We start from the raw sequence: 25502 nt of genomic DNA, 5'->3' as shown, positions 1-25502 counted from the left end.
GATATCTTGAGTGAAAATATAAAATTTCATTTTTCTTGAAAACTATAAGAGATACAGCAAAAATAGAAAAATCTGTGACCACTTATATTTCCTACCAAAAATCTATATTTCGTTATCAAAAACTGATATTTTGAGTGAAAATAAAGAAGTCCGTTTTTCTCAAAAACTATGCGAGATACAGAAAAAACAAGCGAATTCTGTGATCAGTTTTATTTCATACCAAAACCGGATATTTTGAATAAAAACATAAAGGTCCTTTTTTTCTTAAACAGCACTAAAACCGTATGTTTGGAGTGAAAATATAAAAGTTCATTTTTCTCGAAAACTATAAGGCATACAGCAAAAACAAGCGAAATCTGTGATCATTTTTATTTTATACAAACACCGAATGTTTTGAGTGATAAAAACCCGTGTTCTCTAAAACTGTTATAGTTAGAGCTTTCGTATCTTTTTATTTATTTTTCTTTAGGGTAGCAAAGTACACTGGGTATATCGAGTTCGAAATATAACTCTTATTATAAGGTATTTTTTTATAAAAATGTACCGTTTCATTATACCCTACACCACTATAGGGGGAGGGTATTATACGTTTGTGCTGATGTTTGTAACACACAAAAATATTACTCCAATACCCACCTTAAAGTATACCGATCAATTCAGAATCATTTTTTGAGTCGATTAGGACATTTCCGTCCGTCTGTCCGGCTGGCTGTCCATGTAAACCTTGGGCGCAAGGTACAGGCCGAAATTTTCAAGATAATTTGATAAAATTTTGGATCAAGCATGTTTTTTGGCACAGGGACGAAACCTATTAAAAATGGTTGAAATCGACTTATTATTTCACCTAGCCCCCATACAACTGTACCTCCCGATTTGGACTTTTTATGCCATAATTACATCAAATATTCTATTATATCTCTAAAAATTGACACAAATAAGTTTTATATAAGTATAAATGACACTGCAGATTTTCGTAATGATCGGCTCTTATTTGACCCTAGCCCCCATACAAACTTCCCTTCAAAAAATGTCTTCAACGTCTAAAATTGACTTGTAACCATTTGTACCGCAATGATACTCAACCAAACTAACTGTTATTTAAAAGTATATCATTTTCCCAAATTTAATGAGGATCGGCCCATATTTGACCTATATAAAACCTTCTTTAGATAATTTTTTTATCAATAAATTGTTTAAATACTTTGGTATTAAGGAAAAATTCAATAGAAAAGTTTTTTTATGAAAAATAAAAATTTTAAAAATATACTTATGGTGTAGGGTATTTTTTTTTTTTTTTAATTTTTAAAAAATATTCATGCCCGACCATACTTTGCTACTTGTTTTTATATAGATTGTTACATTCACATCCACCGAACTCTACGGCAAAGATGTTGTTGTTATAGTATTTTATGTTGGCCATAGACTTTTCTCCTACATCCTTTATAATTTGTGTTCATTTGTAACATTTTTCTTTGTTTTCAAAATGTATGTATAAGTGAAAAAATGAATGAGCAACCAGCAAGAACTACATACAACTTAAATACAAAATAAATGAATGAAATAATGCATGATTTTTGTTTTCTTGCTACCAAGTATTATTACTATTATAGTGCTTTTTTATGTTGGTGCTATTTTCGCTGTAGCTTTTGCTATTTCTGCTGCTAATGATGATGGTGGTTGTTATTATTCATTTGCGTTGCAATGTGTTGTTGTAGAGGTAGTACAAATGTACATTGTATGTCAATGTATTTATCCTCTATATTATTTTTGTTTAAAGTTTATTTATTTTCATGTAGTATTGGTGTGTACATTAAATGTAATACTTATACATTGCGGTAAAATCTTGTATTTATGAATTTTTTACTATTAACATCTACTTGTAAAACAAATACATAAACACTTTCTTAACACATATACACTCAGAGATTCATATATATGTACATATGTATAAGTATAAATTACAATGTATTTTATATATGTATATAAATATATATGTATGTACCACAATAGTTAAAAATGTATATGTATGTGCTTTATATTGCAAAAGTAGATTTCCACCAGAATGCAAAAACAAACACAATAATATAAAGTTATAAAGAACTGAAGAAAAGACTGCAGAAATAGAAAAGGAACATCAACACATTTAAAACCATAAACAAAAGTCTGTAAATTTATACATCATTATCAATTCTTTACTGAGATTTCTGTTTTTGATGTCATGCATTTTATTTTTTGCTACGGAGTCAGATGCTTTTAAAATTTCCTTTATTTTTAGTTTATTTTTAAAAAATATATATAAAGAAAAACGATTTTTACTACTGCCCTCATATAAGTCTATAGATAAATAAGTATTTGTGATGTAGTGTATATGAATTATATTCCTCTATAGAAACACAATTTGTCCTTAAGCAGCTTATTCTTTTTGTTAACTTTTTGTTTTGTAAAAGATACTGTATCTTGTATGTTGTAGTTATTGCATACAGACATCAACATTATTGTCATCGTTCATATCATCGACTGTAAGTAACTACCATGACAATCGTGATGATGATGATGTTGTTCTGGCTGATATGAGTAAATGATATCGTTTTTTATTTTACAGGGTCTGTTTACCGGGGGCCTCTATGAACTTAAGTATGGTTAACATTTACTGCAGATTATGATGAGATGATGAAAGTTTTTTATTTCAGTCTTTTTACGGATGCTTCTATGCACTCAAGTAGGGTCAATAATAACTGGAGACAAAACTACCGTATAAACTACTACACTAAATATACAGCAACTGTGTACTAAACTATAGTCTACTTATAAACTAATGTCCAGAATATGTTTAGAGAGGTTTTAGACTGGATTATCCGCCAGATTGCAGAATTAACTATAATTTAGACTAGACTATAGTCTAGAATCTAGAATGGCCAATATTCTAGAGTATAGAGTGGTCTTCAGTCTAGACAATAAGCCAATCTATATTCTTAACTATAGACTGGAATGTAGTCTAGACATTTGCTTCAACAGCAGACTACACTGTAAATCTGAGTATAGACTATGGACCGGAGTATAAAATGGACTAAGTTCTAGACTACAATCAATACTATAGACTCTAGACTTTAGACTGGACTATACTCTAGACTATGTACTGAACTATAGTCCAGGTTATAGATTGAACTATCGTCTAGATGATAGATTAGACTATAGTTTAGACCATAGCTTGGAGAGTAGTACAGACTATAGATTGGACTTTAGTCCACACTATAGGGGAAATTTTTTTCTTGACGTTAGATTGGAATATAGTCTAAACTATAGATTGGATTATAGACTAGTCTAAAGATTTGACTATAGTTTACACTATAGATTGGACTATTGTCTAGACTTTAGATTGGACTATAGTTTAAACTGCAGGCTGGATTTGGACTTGAATTTTTGACTTTAATCTAAGCAAGTCAAAAACACTAAACAAAGCTATAGTTTAAACTATAAACTAGGCTATAAACATTTTGTAGTGTAGACTGTAAACTGAACTATAGTTAAAACTATAGATTAGACAATAGCCTAGACTACAGATTGGACTTCAGTCAAATCTATAAACTACATTTTTCTAGGCTCAAAAAGCTGGTGTATCTTCAAGATTATAAACTGTTACCTAGACTATAAACTATAATATTGCTAATTACTTTTTCATCTTAATTCTTTAAATACATCCCCTTTTGGTAACGAATACCATTTAATTCTTTACATTCCTTTAGTACCTATGCAGTGACCAAAAACAAACCAAGTAATCATCTTGATAAAACTTTCTTTGAAATTGTTAAAGATAAATATTTCATTTTTAGCATTTTTGAGTTTATTCTACAACAAAAAGTAAAAAAGAACAAAACTAAATTTTTTGTGTGAATTTTTAAGCCCTGTGTTGTGATTCCAAAGATTATCATTTTATAGTTTCAGTTCCTTAAAGAAAGTCTTAGGGTAGTATGAATGTTACGAAATGATTTTTGCAAATTTTAAAAACGAAAATTTTAATTTTTGGTGAAAATTTTAATTTTTGGTGAAAATTTTAATTTTTTGTAAAAATTTTCATTTTTGGTAAAAATTTTAAATTTTTTCAAAATTATTTAATTATTTAAGAAAACTTGGTTTTTTTATGAAAATCATAATCAGCTTGATTTTACAGAAATTAGAATAAAAGAGAATCTCTAAAATAATTTAAGAAACATTACTGCCAGTGCTAATACATAGCAGTTGGCTGCTGTTGATGTTGCATAGTTCCTTTGCTTTTGTTTACATTATTTTTTTGCTATATTTTTCTTGCAATTTGTTATTTTTGTTTTTGTTGCTATTGCATTTCAACTAGTTGTTGTTATTGCTGGTGACATTTTTGAGGTCATTCACATGTCGAGGGCGTGTTGTTGAACTTGATTGTTCCATTACTGACATAAAACTACTTGTTTACACTCATAGACACGCTTCATACAAACACATACCAACACATAAATAAACATGTATATTTTATGAATAAAAGAATCCTTTTTAACTTTTTGTGTTTGTGTAGGAGCTTCTTGCATGTTTTGAATTTTTTTTACCATAAAATTCTTTTATATTTTTAATTTCCTCTTCTTAGTACGTAATGGTTTTATTTTTTACTAATATGTTGGATTAATCTATCCACTTCCTTTAGGTTTTTTAAGTTTGTGGTGGAAGTTTTAAAAATAAGAGTTCAGTTACTAACTAACTAAATAACTAACTAACTAACTAACTAACTAACTAACTAACTAACTAACTAACTAACTAACTAACTAACTAACTAACTAACTAACTAACTACAAAAATATGGGTATCGGGAACGATACCCACTTTAATGCTTCGTGACACTTTAATGCTTCTTTCGACAGTCCAGCAGACATCGCACTGTATTTCCATGCCCAGAACATCAAGAGATTCCGATTCTTAATATTAACACCACCCAGAAATATATATGAACCAACATTATATACCTTACGTTTATGTTAACACGGCCCCATATAGAGATTTTTATCATGTCGTGACTTATTCATTTATATTACATCTCATTACCCCAATCTCTAGAGGGCTTAGCCCATAATTGAATGAATAGGAATGGCAGATATTACTATCATCGGCAAAAGAGAAGATAGAGTAGGAAATTTGACATAGAAGTTTATTTATGAAGATAAGAAATAGGATAGGAGAAATAACGGAAAGCTTGCGGTACTCCTGAATTAATCTTGAAAACATTTGATGACATCCCATCAATAACAGACTGTCGAGAGTTTTAACGTGAGCACCTGCCATGTCGGCCTTATCCCACGGTGGTCTTTTTCATCCACAGGGTAGACTTGAGAACGGTCTACCATCGCCCCTTTGTCTTCAAAGAAGACTCTGGTGGCAATTTTTGCACATTGGCTATGACCGGTGCATGCTCAAGTATTTTGCTGGAGTACTCGAGCCATCTAATATCTTGCCAAAGTAGTCACGTTGAAAGATAACCACACTATTATGGCTCTGTTGATTCGGCAACAGCCGGTGGACCGAAGCACGATCCATGAATAAGCCGTTGACATTGTTCTTACTCACAGTGACACGCTGTGGCAAGTCTGATATGAACAGAGTATGCTCTAAACATATCTGGACAAGGGAGGAAAATTAATCGGTAACACTTGTATATGATACCTTTCATCCATCATCATTCAACCCAGCACACATCTCATTTATTCGACACATTCATAGAGAAAAACATAAGACACACTCATTTAGGTATAAGGGTGGGGTAAGGCCCGCATACCTCTACATTCACTCCGTATCATATACAATTGACTCCAACCCATTTCCAACGCTTAGTCCCACAGTCACTCCTCTGTGGGGTATCTGTTGATTTTCGGCAACATCACCGAACTTATCCCGAAATATTGACTATTATCATGCATCAGTCTTTTAACCGCCACTTACTCTTCCCGCGAATTTGGGTTTAAACCACAGCCACTACATGGATCCCGAAGGAACCTCAACCAACTGACCAGCCAGGACATAGTCCTGCGGGCAACTGGCCACCAGTAGCCAAACAGTAGACTGAGACAACCAATTTTTCAGTCCCGATCAGACCGGAGGTATTGGGCACCTTTTTATACCCCGGGATTGCAACAACACCAAGGCGGAGGTCTCGCTAAGGTAACATGCCCCCGGGGGGAATCTCATCAATAACAGTTCAATCTGTGAGAAAGTTCGAAAAAATCGACATCAAATGCAATAAGTTTTGATGCAAGTTTACCATGCCACACTATCAAACGCCTTGATAGATTGTGGCATTTGTTCGACACATTCATAGGAAAAACGAATGTATGCGGGTTGACAACGCCTTGTATCATATACAATTAACACAAATACCTTTCCAACGCTTAGTTCTACAGTCACTCCTCTATGTGGTACGGGGGACCTACGGAAGGTTGTAAAATTTCATTACGATATATTCAATAGTTCTAAAGATAACGAATTATTTCCAAAAATAAAAGTTTCTAAACCACTATGCGATGGTGATAAGTGGTGTTATGCTATCACCAAATCAATATAACCTGAAGATTTAACTTTATCCCATTGTATAAAAATTGTAATTAATCACAGTTTCAATTTAACAACAAACAAGCGATTTTTTCAGTAAAATTGTTAAAAAAAGTAATATATATTTTTTTGTTTATTATTTAAAAATGCACTCACCTTTGACAATATACAGGAACAATACAGCCTTAAAAAGGCTGGTGAAATCCATTTTTTAAAAACGTCACTTTTTTCCATTACATTTTTTCTTTTTTGTTATAAAATAGAAGGAAATAATCTATTATTTTGTTATTTTTTTATATTTAAATTTCATGTATTTTTCACTGAATGTATAAAAACTCCGGCGATGACAACAAAAAAATTTATACCGATATAAATTGGTCTAGTTTTACACAAATTCACACACACAGTAATTCTTTTTTATAAACAAAAAAAAAATGATTAATACAATTTTTTGTTGTTTTTATGATTTTTACGCTCTATGACACATGTGTAAAAATATTTGTATGTGTGTTTGATTTTTGATAAGGGTTTTATTCCCTTCACTTGTTAAAACAATTTTTACTCAAACCCCTTTAGTTTCCTGTTGACTGCCTTCAGCAGTGTTTAAGATTTTTCGTTATAAATTTAAAATTTCATTAGGATCAGGTTCTTGTTTTGGATTTCGTTGTTTTTTTCACGCAAACTGTTGTTTAAACAATTTAGCTGGTTGTTGTTGCTGATTTATATAATTTCTTGTTGTTTCTATTGTTTATAAAATGTTGTTATTTTTATCATTGTTTAAGCATCAGTTAGTTGCCTTCACCATCATTATCATTGCCAGCATTGTCATCAACGTCTGATTCTGCAAAGAGAACCAACAACACAGAGAGGAGTTATAAATAAAATTAAATGAATTAAGTGCATTTACTTGTAATCATTTGCAAAATATGTGATGAGGATTAAAAAAAAATGTTTGTAGATAAAAATATAAATTAAAATGTATACTATATTATAGACTATACTATAGACTAGACTATAGACTAGACTATCGACTAAACTATAGACTAGACTATAGACTAGACTATAGACTAAACTATAGACTAGACTATAGACTAAACTATAGACTAGACTATAGACTAGACTATAGACTAGACTATAGACTAGACTATAGACTAGACTATAGACTAGACTATAGACTAGACTATAGACTAGACTATAGAATAGACTATAGACTAGACTATAGACTAGACTATAGACTAGACTATAGACTAGACTATAGACTAGACTATAGACTAGACTATAGACTAGACTATAGACTAGACTATAGACTAGACTATAGACTAGACTATAGACTAGATATTGACTAGACTATAGACTAGACTATAGACTAGACTATAGACTAGACTATAGACTAGACTATAGACTAGACTATAGACTAGACTATAGACTAGACTATAGACTAGACTATAGACTAGACTATAGACTAGACTATAGACTAGACTATAGACTAGACTATAGACTAGACTATAGACTAGACTATAGACTAGACTATAGACTAGACTATAGACTAGACTATAGACTAGACTATAGACTAGACTATAGACTAGACTATAGACTAGACTATAGACTAGACTATAGACTAGACTATAGACTAGACTATAGACTAGACTATAGACTAGACTATAGACTAGACTATAGACTAGACTATAGACTAGACTATAGACTAGACTATAGACTAGACTATAGACTAGACTATAGACTAGACTATAGACTAGACTATAGACTAGACTATAGACTAGACTATAGACTAGACTATAGACTAGACTATAGACTAGACTATAGACTAGACTATAGACTAGACTATAGACTAGACTATAGACTAGACTATAGACTAGACTATAGACTAGACTATAGACTAGACTATAGACTAGACTATAGACTAGACTATAGACTAGACTATAGACTAGACTATAGACTAGACTATAGACTAGACTATAGACTAGACTATAGACTAGACTATAGACTAGACTATAGACTAGACTATAGACTAGACTATAGACTAGACTATAGACTAGACTATAGACTAGACTATAGACTAGACTATAGACTAGACTATAGACTAGACTATAGACTAGACTATAGACTAGACTATAGACTAGACTATAGACTAGACTATAGACTAGACTATAGACTAGACTATAGACTAGACTATAGACTAGACTATAGACTAGACTATAGACTAGACTATAGACTAGACTATAGACTAGACTATAGACTAGACTATAGACTAGACTATAGACTAGACTATAGACTAGACTATAGACTAGACTATAGACTAGACTATAGACTAGACTATAGACTAGACTATAGACTAGACTATAGACTAGACTATAGACTAGACTATAGACTAGACTATAGACTAGACTATAGACTAGACTATAGACTAGACTATAGACTAGACTATAGACTAGACTATAGACTAGACTATAGACTAGACTATAGACTAGACTATAGACTAGACTATAGACTAGACTATAGACTAGACTATAGACTAGACTATAGACTAGACTATAGACTAGACTATAGACTAGACTATAGACTAGACTATAGACTAGACTATAGACTAGACTATAGACTAGACTATAGACTAGACTATAGACTAGACTATAGACTAGACTATAGACTAGACTATAGACTAGACTATAGACTAGACTATAGACTAGACTATAGACTAGACTATAGACTAGACTATAGACTAGACTATAGACTAGACTATAGACTAGACTATAGACTAGACTATAGACTAGACTATAGACTTGACTATAGACTAGACTATAGACTAGACTATAGACTAGACTATAGACTAGACTATAGACTGGACTATAGACTAGACTATTGACTAGACTATAGACTACTACAGAAAATACTATAGATAATACTATAGACCAGACTATACATTAGCCTAGATATTTTAAATGAATAATATTTTTGAAAATTTAATTTGCAAACAATGAGAAATAATATAATTTATATATTTTTTGTGCAATTAAATAATGTTTTAATATGTCATTTATTATACTTATTTTATAGTTTCGATTTTCCGCTGAAAGCCATATTCATTGAGATTTTTCTATTTATACAATTTTGGTTTAATTAATACCGTTATTGTAAATACTTAATATGGTTTAATTAAGGTAATATCTGTTAACAAGTACAGTGTGAAACAAATTTTGAAATGAATAAAAATCAACTTAAAGTTACTTAAAACTTTTAAAAGTTTAAATGTTATTGTAACCTTTGACCTCTAATATATTAAGTAGAAATCAGTAAAACAAATTTGTTTGACAATTATTCTTAAAGAGTAATACAAATGCTAGACAGAACTCATAGAGAATAGTAAAAACATTAACAAAATGTTATCCTTTATATTATTTTACATGAGACAGCTATCCATAATTTGTTGCAATTTTTCACATTCGTAGTAACGTTGCCAACATTATTATTACTCATATTATTATTGTTATTTTAGTAAAAATGATCATAAATTTTTATGGTTAAACTTATTTTTTTATTTAAAAATTTTCATATTATTGTACACACACATATGTAGTAAGTTGCATATATTTAACACTCACATTTATTGTTGAATCCTCTAACAATAGCCATCAAAAATATAAAAAAACTGTTGCAACAGTGAAACCGAGTATGCACTCATAATACTTGACGGTTTGACTATTTGCTGCAGTGCGCTTAAATGCTCTACATTTTTCATATTTATCCCGGAGAGTAGAAACATTAAAATGAATGAAATACAGCAGCAGCAACAAACAATAACAAGAAGCCGTAAAACAAACGAGAGTATAACGGACTGGTAGAAATGTTGCAACTTGCTACAACATACATATTTGTTTTTGTGTTTATGTGTACACGTACTATATAAAAATTTATATGCAACTATAATTTAAGTAATTTTAGCATCTTTTTGCTGAAAACAGGAATGTAGCTACACAAATGTAATAACATTTTGAAATGAATGTAGTCATAATATGAATTTAAAAGGACGCTATAGAATAGCCAGGATTATAGACAAAGAAAAATAATAGAATGTATTATAGGCTGGACTATATACTGTATTATAAGCTAAACTATAGACTAGAATATGTACATTATATGCAGACTAGACTACAGAATATACAAGAGACTGAAAACTGAAGAGCAGAATATAGACTAGCCTATAGACTAGATTATAGACTAGACTATAAGCTATACAATAGGCTAGATTATAGACTATACGATATAGACTATACGATATAGACTAGACTATAGACTAGACTATAGACTAGACTATAGACTAGACTATAGACTAGACTATAGACTAGACTATAGACTAGACTATAGACTAGACTATAGACTAGACTATAGACTAGACTATAGACTAGACTATAGACTAGACTATAGACTAGACTATAGACTAGACTATAGACTAGACTATAGACTAGACTATAGACTAGACTATAGACTAGACTATAGACTAGATTATAAGCTAGACTATATAATAGACCGTAGACTTGACTATAGAGTACAATGTAGACCAGACTAATGACTAGACTATAAACTAGACTATATAATAGACTACAGTCTAGACTATAGACAAGACTATAGACTAGATTATAGAGTAGACTTATAGACTAGACTATAGACTAGACTATAGACTAGACTATATACTAGACTATAGACTAGACTATAGACTACTATAGAATGGACTAAAGACTAGACTATTGACTAGACTACTGGCTAGTATATTGACTGGACTACTGACTAGACTCTTGACGAGACTATAAACTAACGAAGTTGTCAGTTAACTTTTCCCTAGATATCTGAACATCCATTTCCGTTACGAATATTGAACTTGATCTTTAAAAACACTGCCACCGTACATGTCGTGTTGTACACATCTGTAAATTTGTTTATATATGTATGTATTTAAAGCTGTGGTAGAAATATAGCAAAATGTATGTGTATGACTTTATAAGAGTCATGTACTTGTTGTTTATGTAGTGTGAGAAATATGAAGAATATTTAAGATACAGATGCAGATACAGATACGCTACTAAAAAGTACTAAATAATAATTATTGTTGTTGCTGCTGCTGTTACTTTTGCAATTGCTATTGTACTTACAACTGCATACGTTCAACATGAACAAAATGTGGAAACCACAAACAAGAAATGTTGTAAATATATTTTATGTGCCCATGTGTGTATACAACACATATTCCTTAAACTACTAACTTACAGAGCCTGACAGTTGTAAGTGAAAATGCATGCATATGTACACTAAAGCATTCCGAAACATGTAAGAATGTTTGTAGATATATGTGTATAGATTGGTGTGTGCGTTCTGTGTTCTCCTACTTGCATTTTCATTTATATGTAGAGTAACACTTATAAATGTACATACACTTTTCAACTCGTATACATACTATGTATTTATAAACATAAAATAATAAATATTTGCAACAATTCACACATACTCACACGCATTGGCCAAGTTAACAGAATATTTATACTAGAATATATTCAATAAACTGGCATCCCAAAATATATTTTTAAATATTATAGAATTTGCTTATAGTAACCAAGAAAATTAAAAGAAGAATCAAAATGAATGTATTACACATTTACAAATTTAGCCACCCTAATGTATTTGTATGTATTTAACAGAAGACATGTTTATGTGAATTTTAAACATATATTTACTTGCTGCTTGCACATTAAACTGCTCCAAGATCGAATAATGGAAATTATTTTTTTTTCAAACACAACGGTCAAAGAGTACAAATTTATTTTTAGGAAAGAGTCTTGTACTTTATGTGTAAGCAAGTGTTTATGCTCATATTTTAACATGAAATTACAGCAATTTTTTTTACACTTGCATTAGTTTATTTTTTGCTACTTAGATTTGTTTTATTATTATTTTAAAACTTAGCACAAATATATGTAAAAACACTATCCCGATAAATTATGTATAACTAAGAGTTGCCATACGAAAAGTTTTGTATAAAAAATTGCAAATTGAAAATTGCTGAGCATAAGGTTTACATAAAAATCCATCATAGCCAAAAGTGACAAAATAGTCAAAAGGCTTTTTCGGGCAAAACTGTTCCAAATTTCATAAAATATCTGCGCATAATGAGGTTTACATGTCAAATGGACGTAACACCTTCCATATTATTATTCTTGAGAAAATTAATATATAAGACAAAAATGGACAGACTAAGAATAGGGTGCGTCATATACCCCATATTGCATAAGTAAAAAGTTTCATATATCTATAACATCGTCATATTGTAACTTGAATTTCTTCCAATAGATACTTTATTAAAATTTCCCCTCTTTCACTTGGCAATCCTATTCAATGTTCCCTTTGGTACAATTTCATATTTATGGTGTCTTGAACTGCTGCTAATATTTGTAAAAGAAATACAATCACAATATACAACTTGTATCACTATTTGCTTCCCTATTTTATAGTTTTCAATTTTAGTTTTTCCATTTTCCTATTTTTTTTATTTTATTTAACTGCGTTTTTGTTGACATGACATGATTAATACGACTGCTGACATGTTGATCGAAAGCGACTACGATGTTAAGTATATAAGCAGCAGTAGCAAGTAAAAAAATATAAACTGATTTTTTCAAGCAAAAGACTAAGGAAAAAATAGAAATGAGGGTGATAGAAAAGCGAACAGAGAAGTAGACTTATGGAAAACCTACAAAAAAACATAAAACTTTGGATAGTTTACCATAGACTAGACTATAGACTAGATTATAGACTGGACTATAGATTAGACTATAGACTAGACTATAGACTAGACTATAGACTAGACTATAGACTAGACTATAGACTAGACTATAGACTAGACTATAGACTAGACTATAGACTAGACTATAGACTAGACTATAGACTAGACTATAGACTAGACTATAGACTAGACTATAGACTAGACTATAGACTAGACTATAGACTAGACTATAGACTAGACCATAGACTAGACTATAGACTAGACTATACACTCTAACTTTAGACTAGATTAAATACATAGATTAAATACTATACACTAGATTAAACTATAGACTAGACTATAGACCAAACTGTAAACTGGACTATAGACTAAACTATAAAGTATACTATAGACTTGGCAATATACTGGACTATAGACTAAAATAGAGACTAGACAATAGACTTTGCAATATACTATACTATGGACTAGTCTGTAGACTTGGTTCACTCTAGTTCACTCTTAATTATTTGTTCTCCTACCCTTTAAAACATCGTCATAAACATATAATCTATTTTGAACACTTTCATCTTCCATGGTTGAGAAGGGTTTTCAGAATAAAAAACCACCAACAACTGTTAAAAAAAAAGTAAAAACATAAGCAGAAGTCACGGAAAATCATGTACAGCAAAGGCTTACAGAACGGGTGTAGTAGTAGCAGCAGTAGCAAAAAAAAAGGGGTTCAAGTTGGTTTTAATATCAAAAACAACAAAATAAAATGTACAAAAAGCCACAACTAAGAATATAAAGAAAAAAACTTAAATAATGTAAAATCTCAATCTCGAAACAAGAAAAAACGTTCAAAATGCCAGAAAAGCTAAAGCGGGAGCGGAACGTTGTTATTTATTTAAGTATTTTTTAAAAACAATGTATCTTTTGTTGTATTGTTTAATGTGCTGTGTTTTTTTTATTTATTTTATACTTTTATTTATTTAGTTTTTATGGTATTTTTGCATTTTGTTGCATCTCCTCTTTCTGTTACTTGTTTTTTTTTTTTGCTCTTTCATAAAACTCTTTTTTTTCTCAATGTATGTTTAAATTTATGTACACGGGGTTTATGTTGTTTAATACTGGTTGATTAAGATTTGGGTCAAAGTTCAAAGTACCCTTTAGAAATCACTCAAAAGAAAGAATGTTTTCCGCAACTTAATGGTGGGTAATTAAAATAATAAATGCTTTTTGTTTCTACGTTTCTCTTTCTCTGGTTTACTCTTTGAAACCCTTTTGCAAAGTAGAGAATAAATATTTTTCAAAACTAGAAAAAAATAATGTTTTGCAAAACAAATGTTTAATAAAAATAGTAAAATAAACAAATAAATAAAAAAATTTGTTTGTGAACTTGGATTGTTAGAGTTTTTTTTACTGTTTTGGTGTTGTTTAAGGAAAAAACATTAAAGAGTTGCAAAAAAATCGAAACTTTAGCAAAAAGTTGTATTAGAGAGAAATATTAATAGTCGAATTGTATTCAACTGCAAAAATTGAAAAAGTGGTTTTCTAGGATACCGCAGAATATAGTGTCATTAACTTTCTGAAATCGAACCGTACATGTTTTTAAACGGATGGACGGACGAACAATCGAACGTATTGTTTAACATATATATATTAAGGATTTCGAATATATATTCCATATTTACATATATTTCAAACATAATACAAAAATTAGATGAAGAATAAAATTCATATTTTTATGGGAAACAATTATTTAAGAAAGTTTTGTATTTTGTCCTTCCATTTTTGTATCACATCGACTTATTGGTTGTAGACCCATTAAAGTACATATTCTTGATCCTTATTAAATTCTAAGGCGTTGGAAATGTCTGTCTAAGCATGTCCGAAATCCATCAAGTATCTGTTCCATATTGGTCGGCTTGATGGACTGTTCAAGAGGGACGGCAGCTTTATCAGTTCTTACTAAACATTTAAAGTTCGGATACCATGCAAGACGCATTGTCTTCCATATACCCCCGGGGCATATTTCCTTGATGAGGGTATTGCAATCCCGGGGTAAAGAGGTGCTACCAGTACCTCTAGTCTGCCGGGACTAGAAACTGGTGTTTACAATTCAATCTTTGGCTTGACCTTGGATGAATTGAAAAGTGGTCTAACCAGAGCACCACCTAATATGCTACTACTGGAGGCCAGTTGCCTGGTTTATACGGGATCCACGTAGTGGCTGTGGTTTAAACCCAAATCGCGGGAAGAGGGTACTTGGTTAAAATACTGATACATACTGGAATATGATCCTCAGGATAAATTTCTGTTATCGTTCCTAGATGCTGGAGCGGTACGAATTACAGAGCATGACTGTGGATTAATATAATGTGGGATTTAAGTATACGAGGAGGAATTTTCTGGAGTTTTCTGATGTCTACTCTGATTCTATAGAGAGAATTGAGTAAATGTTCCATTTGACGGATGGAGTTGTTAGACTATGATCTAGCGAGAAGGGACGAATGGACGTGGTGCAAGGTCGTTACTGCCCTTTCTTTAATTTATTTACCGATTTTCCTGTAAGGTTTAGTGCATGCTTAACTTATCACAGTGGGTCTTTGTGACCACTGAAATAAAGTCTTGTCATTAATATGACCCGTGTGCCGAAACAACAGAGAAACACAAAGGGAAGTGGTGAGTTGTTTGTCTTTTACTCACGCAGTAGTTGTAAAGGCACCACCATGAAATAGAGCCACACGCCAGGTACTCACATAAAGCACTTTGACTTCATGTCTTCCATACAATGACTTTTGTAGGAGCTGTCAAAATGAGGAAGAGGAGGAAACAATCACTCATCTTCTGTTTAATTGCCCGGCCCTTGAATCGAATCGGTTCTTTCCAGACGTTACAAAGCGACATAATAGGACTCAAGTAAAGCTCTACTAGTGTGATCGTTAACTTAATACTAACCTTAGATTCTATGTGGACAATGAGTCATTTGTACAACATAAAGAGTGGAAGAAGAACGATGTTATGTGGTGCTGATAACAAATACGTTATAATACATTTACGCAACAAGGATGAACAATCTGACGTCATCGTATGATCCTCAAAATGTAATGCGGACAATGCATCAATTGTACAATATGAAGTCGGGAAGGCGAATTATTTAGTTAGAGAGACCTTTAGGCAACATCAATCTTTAAATGCAGTCGAAGATTCCAACTCAAAAACCCTCAATTGATACCAAGAGCAATATCATACTTCTGCTCAACAAGGTTGAAAGTAGGATGCAATTTAAAAGTATGACTTAGAACATCGTATTGTCAATTATACAGGACTCGTCGAAGGCTTTCTATATACGGCAATTAGAACTCGATCACATGCAGAGTTTAAAACTAAAAGTAATCGCAAGAGGAGAAGGAGTTTCTAATATAATGACAAACCCAAACCATAATTATGACGTTAGCCCAATAATCACATAGATGGTGAAATCAAAAAATAATCTCTTTTTATAGCAAATTAGCCATGAGAAAACATTAGGAATGATGACAGTTACTCAATGGACAAAATCGTTGTAGGTAATAGTTAAAAAATATAGTAAAATACTAGATAGTAGACCATGTAGTCGATTTGTTGATGATGTGCTTTTGCTGCATGATTGCTTTTAATTAACAATAACTTATATAATTCCTTAAAAATTTCTTTTAAATTTTTTATAGTAATATCCCTTGAAAAATTATTGCTGGCATTTTAAAAGTAAGAGAAAAATCTTAAAAAATAAAATGTTCCTTGTTCATCCATGAAATGTTTTCCCCTTCTGGAATATTTGCAATGTCAGCATTATGTGCTTGTCGTTTCAATATTTTTTCTCTATTTTTTTTTCTGTGTAGACCAATGGGACACATGATACGCTTACAAAAATCTGAGGAATATACATCACACACACTCTTACACACACACACTATGAAATGCTTAAACAAATGTGACAGTCTCAAAGGTGTCAAAAACATAAACGTTCAATGTAGAAAACAGCAAAAAAAGACGTTTACAAAAAAGCAAAAAAATATATATGTATAAACTTAAACACCATTATTAAACTCAAGAAAAAAATTGTATAGTAAAGTACATACTCACACATTTTTGCTCTCACACCATTAGAAGAAAGCATTTAAGATATAATTCTGGGGGTTTTGCAAACAAAAGCAAAAAATACCACAATCTTTAAAAAGAAAAAAAATTAAACAAGAAAACAACTTTAATAATACCCTAAGTCTCTCTATTTTTTCCAACCATATACTAAAGGCTTGCAAATTACCTATAGCTTGCAGAAAAATAACATCATATACAACACCTTGCTTTGGGCTTCGTTATTACTTTAAGTTTTTTATAATTATTTCTTACCATCTATAGGGTATCAAAACCAACTAACTTTCAATATATATAATAAATATAAGATTTAACTAGAGTGTTGAGATGATTAAAAACACTAACATAGAGCTACAACTGCCAAGGCGTATGAGTGACATAAACAATATTATTTACAATACCCAAAAGCAAAGCAAAAATGGCATTTCCATTATTTTTTTCTTTCTGTCTTTCTCTTTTACCATCATCATCTACAACTTATACTCTTACTAGAAGCAATGGCAAAAGCAACAATAACAACTCAAGGCCTGATTATAAAGCTATAAGGAAATGTGGAAAAATGAATAATTGAAGAATTTTTTTTAAATTAAATTTTAAAATTTTCATAAATTGGAAAACATGAGACATTTTAACAGTAACGAAAGCACGAAAGGCGATATGAAATAATTCCTGTAATTAAAAATAACATAATAATTAAGGAGAGTAGTATAGATTTTATGTGAAAAAAGATGTTGAAAATATGTATATTTAAATGAGATTATTTAAGTTTTTTTATTGTTATGTTGGTATGTAAAATACTGAAATTAGATCCGGTTCAAATTTCTAACGAATAAAAAATAATAATAATTTTTTATGTAAGAACTTTGATGTTTTCTAAAATATAAGTTGTTAAGTTGGTTATTAAGTTATTAATTTATTAAGTTATTAAGTTAGTAAGTTAGTAAGTTAGTAAGTTAGTAAGTTAGTAAGTTAGTAAGTTAGTAAGTTAGTAAGTTAGTAAGTTAGTAAGTTAGTAAGTTAGTAAGTTAGTAAGTTAGTAAGTTAGTAAGTTAGTAAGTTAGTAAGTTAGTAAGTTAGTAAGTTAGTAAGTTAGTAAGTTAGTAAGTTAGTAAGTTAGTAAGTTAGTAAGTTAGTAAGTTAGTAAGTTAGTAAGTTAGTAAGTTAGTAAGTTAGTAAGTTAGTAAGTTAGTAAGTTAGTAGTTAGTTAGTTAGTTAGTTAGTTAGTTAGTTAGTTAGTTAGTTAGTTAGTTAGTTAGTTAGTTAGTTAGTTAGTTAGTTAGCTATCTAGCTAGCTAGTTAATTAGCTATCTAGCTAGCTAGTTAATTAGTTGGTTAGTTAGTTAGTGAGTTAGTTCCTTAATTCATTAGTTACATAGATTTTTTTTATAAATTATACCGTAAAACCATTAAAAAGTTCCAACCAATAGATTTTTTGACAAATTAAAAATACCATTTTCATTTAAATTCCCTCCTCCATGGACCAATAAATTACTACAAGTTTTAACCGCAGAAGAATTTCAAGTATTTCCTAATTTTCTCCCCCACACAGCTGTTACCTACTCTCCAATTATTTTCAACAACATTCCTCCTTCTTACTGACTACCGACACATAACAATAAAATCAATTGCAACTATTTTAAATATGTGTTTGAAATCATTTCAAAAACATGCAATTTGTTTTTAAGCTTAAAAAGCATTATATACTTATGCATCCAAAAAGTTTTTAGTTTCTAATGCTGTCTCCTTTCTCCTACACCACTCGACTCAATAACAATAAAAAGCAATTGTTACAAATGTCTTCATCTATTTGGCTTTTACACTTAAACACTTTCGTACACAAAACATATACACACTGTCACACTAAACCTAGAAATACATAACTAACATGTAAAGAAGTTGTAGACAAAAAAATAGAAAAAGAGGAAAAAAACAGACAGCTAAAACCAAGTGGGAAAGTTTAAGAAGGAAGTATTTGAAAACTATAACGATTGTTAGAAATACACTTAAAGGCACAAACAAACAAATACACATGCATTTATGTGAAAACTACTCAAGTAACAAGTGGATTTTTATTACACATATACTTTTACACATTTTATTTACTCTATAGTGGCTTAAAGCCAAGAAAAATCTTAAAAAGTCACCAAATTTATAGTGTGTGTAGTCTTTTCTATACCAAACTAATGCAAACAAACAAAAGGAACAAAAACTTTCGTCTTCCCTAAAAACGCTCTATTGTGGCAGTAAAATCTTGAAAAAGAAACCAACAACATTTCTTTTTTTTTCTTTTACCACTATCACAGACATGATGTGGCAAATCACATACACAAGAAGCACATGTTGCACAACCCCATAAGAATGAGTAAAAATAATGGCAAAAAAAAACGAAATAAAATTAACTTCCATAATAAATTTATAGACTAAGAAGCTAAAACAAATACAAACTGTCTTCTTTGGCTCACCCTACATTCAATCAGCATTAAAATAAATATACTCCTTCGAAGTTATATGTATTTGAACACACGTTTATTGCATAAAAAGTTACACAAGATTCAGTAGTAAACCATTGGTAAAGCAGCATGCACTATGGGACAGATATACTGTGTTTGTTGTTGCCTGATTATTGAGTTGTTAGCCCGGAGGGAGGTCTGTCATTTTAAGTGCACATGAGCATGCACATGTATGTTTAGCATAAACAGTACACTGCAAGAAATTTGAGACAAGTACAATAACTAACTAACTAACTAACTAACTAACTAACTAACTAACTAACTAACTAACTAACTAACTAACTAACTAACTAACTAACTAACTAACTAACAAACTAACTAACTAACTAACTAACTAACTAACTAACTAAATAACTAACTAACTAACTAACTAACTAAATAACTAAATAACTAAATAACTAAATAACTAAATAACTAACTAACTAACTAACTAACTAACCAATCAAGCAACTAACTATATCATTACTAATATCTATTGGATTGGTGTTCAAATCCTAGAGTCCTTATAATCCCTCCTAAAAAAATTGTTTTTTTATTCTCAGGCCCATGACCACGTGGGATATTCTCTTATTCTCTTTTCCAAATTGTTATATAATGTTCATGATCTTGACTTTTGGTCCAGTAAATGTGTTTTTTTGGAGTCAATAGGCCTTAGCTGTAAATATCGTCACCCAAAAAACCTAACCGCCCATGAAAAGTAGAATTCCGCTAGAAATGTTTTTTTTTTTTTTTTTTGAGTTCGATTAATTTTCAAATTAACTTACATTAATTGTTTTAGAACTGCCATAGGACCTGAAAATAGCAAAACAAATGTTTATTAATATATATTTTTCTACATAAATCTTTAGGACAAATATAAAGACCTCAAGGTTTTATTGGGACTCATCTATAGTTTCACTTAAATGCTCACCAACATTCGCATAACAGGTCTTTTCATTCATCTATAGCTTGGTCGAGTTTATAACCCATTAAAATTACTAAAATTCAATAATGTTTAATAAGCGGTTAACACATTACTTACAAAACAACTTCTTGGAAGTTGAATTTGTGTTTATGTAACTACGATGTAGTTTCATGCTTACCTGAATGTATACATAAAGGTATCTCTATGTGTATATGTATTTATATAGATATATTGGTCACATTCATAGCAACATTAGTAATTGTAATATCGGTAGTAGTTTTTTTTAGATGTTTAACATCTAAGGCGTAAACGTGATTTATTTTAATAGATAATGATAATGTTTTATCGATTTTTATCAACTTAAACAGAGTGTGTATGACACTGCAATAAAGTTAATGGATAAAACGCAAGAAAACACAAATCCCTGAAAATGGAAAAGGCGAACAAAATTAAAAAGAAATCTGTGCAAAATTCCAAGATTCAAAGCAACAAGCCGGTAATAGTTTATAGATTTCCTTTCTTTTTGGTTTCTTCATTGCCTTTAAAAAAATAAAAAAATGAAAAGAGAAGCACATACATAAATCAAGGCTAAACTGTCAGTCTGGCAAAAGACAAATATAATTAATAATGTTCGAAAACAGAGATGACTCGTCTTGCCAGTCAGTCTGTCTGTTTATTTCTTAAAAAAGTGAGATGAAAAAGTGTAACCTTAATCATTTAATTGAATTTGATTATTTTTAATATATTCTGAGTGGAGTAAAGCAGAAGCCATACTCCGCGATATCACAGCTGTGATGTGGTGTTATAAAATTGCAAACAATTGATTTATGGTTTTTTAACAGTTTTTAAATTCTTAATACTAATATGTTCGGCAAAATATATATAATAATACGTGGAAAAAATAATGTGTTAAATATTGCTAGAAAAAATACGTGTTAAATATTGTTCGGTCTAGTCTAGTCTATAGTCTAGTCTATAGTCTAGTCTATAGTCTAGTCTATAGTCTAGTCTATAGTCTAGTCTATAGTCTAGTCTATAGTCTATAGTCTAGTCTATAGTCTAGTCTATAGTCTAGTCTATAGTCTAGTCTATAGTCTAGTCTATAGTCTAGTCTATAGTCTAGTCTATAGTCTAGTCTATAGTCTAGTCTATAGTCTAGTCTAGTCTAGTCTAGTCTATAGTCTAGTCTAGTCTATAGTCTAGTCTAGTCTAGTCTATAGTCTATAGTCTATAGTCTATAGTCTATAGTCTATAGTCTAGTCTAGTCTAGTCTAGTCTAGTCTAGTCTATAGTCTAGTCTATAGTCTAGTATATAGTCTAGTATATAGTCTAGTCTATAGTCTAGTCTATAGTCTAGTCTATAGTCTAGTCTATAGTCTAGTATATAGTCTAGTCTATAGTCTAGTCTATAGTCTAGTCTATAGTCTAGTCTATAGTCTAGTCTATAGTCTAGTCTATAGTCTAGTCTATAGTCTAGTCTATAGTCTAGTCTATAGTCTAGTCTATAGTCTAGTCTATAGTCTAGTCTATAGTCTAGTCTATAGTCTAGTCTATAGTCTAGTCTATAGTCTAGTCTATAGTCTAGTCTATAGTCTAGTCTATAGTCTAGTCTATAGTCTAGTCTATAGTCTAGTCTATAGTCTAGTCTATAGTCTAGTCTATAGTCTAGTCTATAGTCTAGTCTATAGTCTAGTCTATAGTCTAGTCTATAGTCTAGTCTATAGTCTAGTCTATAGTCTAGTCTATAGTCTAGTCTATAGTCTAGTCTATAGTCTAGTCTATAGTCTAGTCTATAGTCTGGTCTATAGTCTAGTCTATAGTCTAGTCTATAGTCTAGTCTATAGTCTAGTCTATAGTCTAGTCTATAGTCAAGTCTATAGTCTAGTCTATAGTCTAGTCTATAGTCTAGTCTATAGTCTAGTCTATAGTCTAGTCTATAGTCTAGTCTATAGTCTAGTCTATAGTCTAGTCTATAGTCTAGTCTATAGTCTAGTCTATAGTCTAGTCTATAGTCTAGTCTATAGTCTAGTCTATAGTCTAGTCTATAGTCTAGTCTATAGTCTAGTCTATAGTCTACTCTATAGTCTACTCTATAGTCTAGTCTATAGTCTTCTCTATAGTCTAGTCTATAGTCTAGTCTATAGTCTAGTCTATAGTCTAGTCTATAGTCTAGTCTATAGTCTGGTCTATAGTCTAGTCTATAGTCTAGTCTATAGTCTAGTCTATAGTCTAGTCTATAGTCTAGTCTATAGTCTAGTTTATAGTGTAGTCTATAGTCTAGTCTATAGTGTAGTCTATAGTCTAGTCTATAGTATAGTCTATTATCTAGTCTATAGTCTAATTTATAGTCTAGTATATAGTCTAGTCTGTAGTCTAGTCTATAGTCTAGTCTATAGTCTAGTCTATAGTCTAGTCTATAGTCTAGTCTAACCTAATCTTTAGTCTAATCTATAGTTTAGTCTATAGTTAAGTCATCAACCCCCATATTCATAAATGGCTAATAATGTTGTTGATTGTTTTTTGTAGGATTTTTGTAAGGAAAATCTGTGTAATAAACTTAAAATAAGAGATTAATATCTTTGTGAATACGGGGTCTTTAAAAAATTTATATTTCATATATTTTTCTTTATATAGAGTATTCCATAGTTAGATCTTTTAGATCGCCTTTCCAATAGATTCAGTTTTGTAGACATGCTTGCGACGGGTCATTTGTGTAGTCTTGGTAATATTACGATCCATATACTCTAACATAATCCGGCCTAGTCTGCAGCATCTATTCATTTATAAGCAAAATTTAATTCTAAGCTATAGTTTTTAAATTCTCTTTAAAATATTTCAAATACGAATCAACAACATTGTACTGCGGTGTAACCACAAAAAATCTAGTAAATCGAAACCGTGTCAATTGATAGAATTTCAATATATTTAAAGTAATTCCAGCGATTGAAATATTTTGTTGATTTAGTTCTTTATCAATGTTCACATTTTGTTTTTATTTTTCACCCTTGTTTTCAAATAAAAAGGTGTTATTTATTTTGTGTAAAAAAGTTGAATGAGAAAAAAAAGAATATAAAGTCCTACTTGAATTAAATTCCAAAAAGTAGATAGTACTCAAAAACAGTATATTTGTTTAAAAACTACACTGCAAAAAATACACACATGACTCAATGAACTTTTAAAAACCACCAAAAAAAAGCAAAAAAGTAAACGTACACTAAGAGTGGCAAGTACTTGAGTAACTACTTGAAAGGTCCGAGGACTGAGAAAAACTAAAATGTAAATTTAAGTATTTTTCAGTTTTGTCTATATATTGCCAATTTAATGTCCAATTTATTTGATATTAACAAATAGTAGTAAAGTAAATATTAACAGTTTGACATTAGACATAATTCTTGTGAAAATGCTTTTAATTCATTATATTTAAACTGAGCTTAGTCCTTACCTCGGCAAACTGCAACATAATAAAGTTTACAGCAAAAAAGGGAGAAAAAAATTATATTAAAAAACAATTACCTCATCAAAGTTCTAGTGATGCAAATCAACATGTATGAAAATCCAATAACAATCCCTCTTTTTATGCTCTCTTTCACGTTGTTGGCAACAGCAGCAACGTGGTGTTTTTGCTGCTGCTGCCACTAATGCTATTCCTGTAGAGTAAAGAGGCAGCAACAATTGTGTTGTTAAGCCACAAAAAAAAGCCTTCAATGGCTTAAAGTAGATGAAAAGGATGGGAAGCCAGAAGCCGGTACACATTAAAAAAGTCATAGTTGAATTCATAGCACTACAAGGAGAGCGGAGCGAGGAGTAAAAAGAAAAAAGTGTAAAGTGTTTTACATACGCAAACGTTCATTCACTTGCATTTCATTAGCAGCTATCAGCAACTAAAAATCACAGACATATAGATGAAAACCCAAAAAAAAAAATAAAAATTACACAAATACACGATCAAAACCTTTGTGTGTATGTACGAGTTTATCTGCTAGTATTTGTATGTAGCTTTTATTATTACTATTTTTTCTCAGTATTTTTTTCCGTTTTTCTCAGTTTTGCAAATATATGTCACAGTCATGCATGTTTTATACTTGCATAATATAAGCGCACTCACATTTATACACACACTTATACACATCCTTATACATAGTATACATCAACTCATACAATCATACAGTCATCATACAATATGTATGAAAATGGTGGTATTATGCATTACTCTCTATAGCTGCACTAATGACTTTTTCAACACTAAATCCAGCCAGTATCCATAAGGCAAAATCTTTTCATCTCTTTCAGGCTTTACTTTCTCGTCCTGCCCTGTTCTCCTTATTGCTTCTTTTTTTGTGCACACACAATAAATATACTGGCATAAAAGTATATGACTTTTTGGTTGCATACACTGAGAACAAAAATATTGTTAGAGTTCAATGTATAGAATTCGGAGAGTAACAGTTTCACACAAAAATGATTAATTTTATATTTCCTTCACCTTGTCCTCCTGAAATCCATTTGCATTAAGTGTATCTAGAACTGAACTAGAACTGAAATAGAACTGAACTAGAACTGAACTAGAACTGAACTAGAACTGAACTAGAACTGAACTAGAACTGAACTAGAACTGAACTAGAAC

At 30.7% G+C, this 25502-nt stretch overlaps 1 long non-coding RNA gene across 1 annotated transcript in view; it reads right to left on the bottom strand.

The window, feature by feature from the left end:
* Positions 1 to 6877: 6877 nt before the first annotated feature.
* Positions 6878 to 25502, bottom strand: part of LOC111683346 — a 44964-nt gene continuing 26339 nt past the window's right edge. The window contains exons 2-3 of the long non-coding RNA XR_006941126.1: positions 20739 to 20766; positions 6878 to 7405 (exon numbers count right to left, since the gene is read on the bottom strand). This is a non-coding gene — a long non-coding RNA (uncharacterized LOC111683346). The remainder of the gene's footprint in view (positions 7406 to 20738; positions 20767 to 25502) is intronic.

This window comes from Lucilia cuprina, chromosome 5, assembly GCF_022045245.1.
Source record: "Lucilia cuprina isolate Lc7/37 chromosome 5, ASM2204524v1, whole genome shotgun sequence".
In the NCBI taxonomy this organism is placed as follows: Eukaryota; Metazoa; Arthropoda; class Insecta; order Diptera; family Calliphoridae; genus Lucilia; species Lucilia cuprina.
Note: the sequence above shows the minus strand (reverse complement) of the source record. Positions and strands in the feature narration are given on the sequence as shown.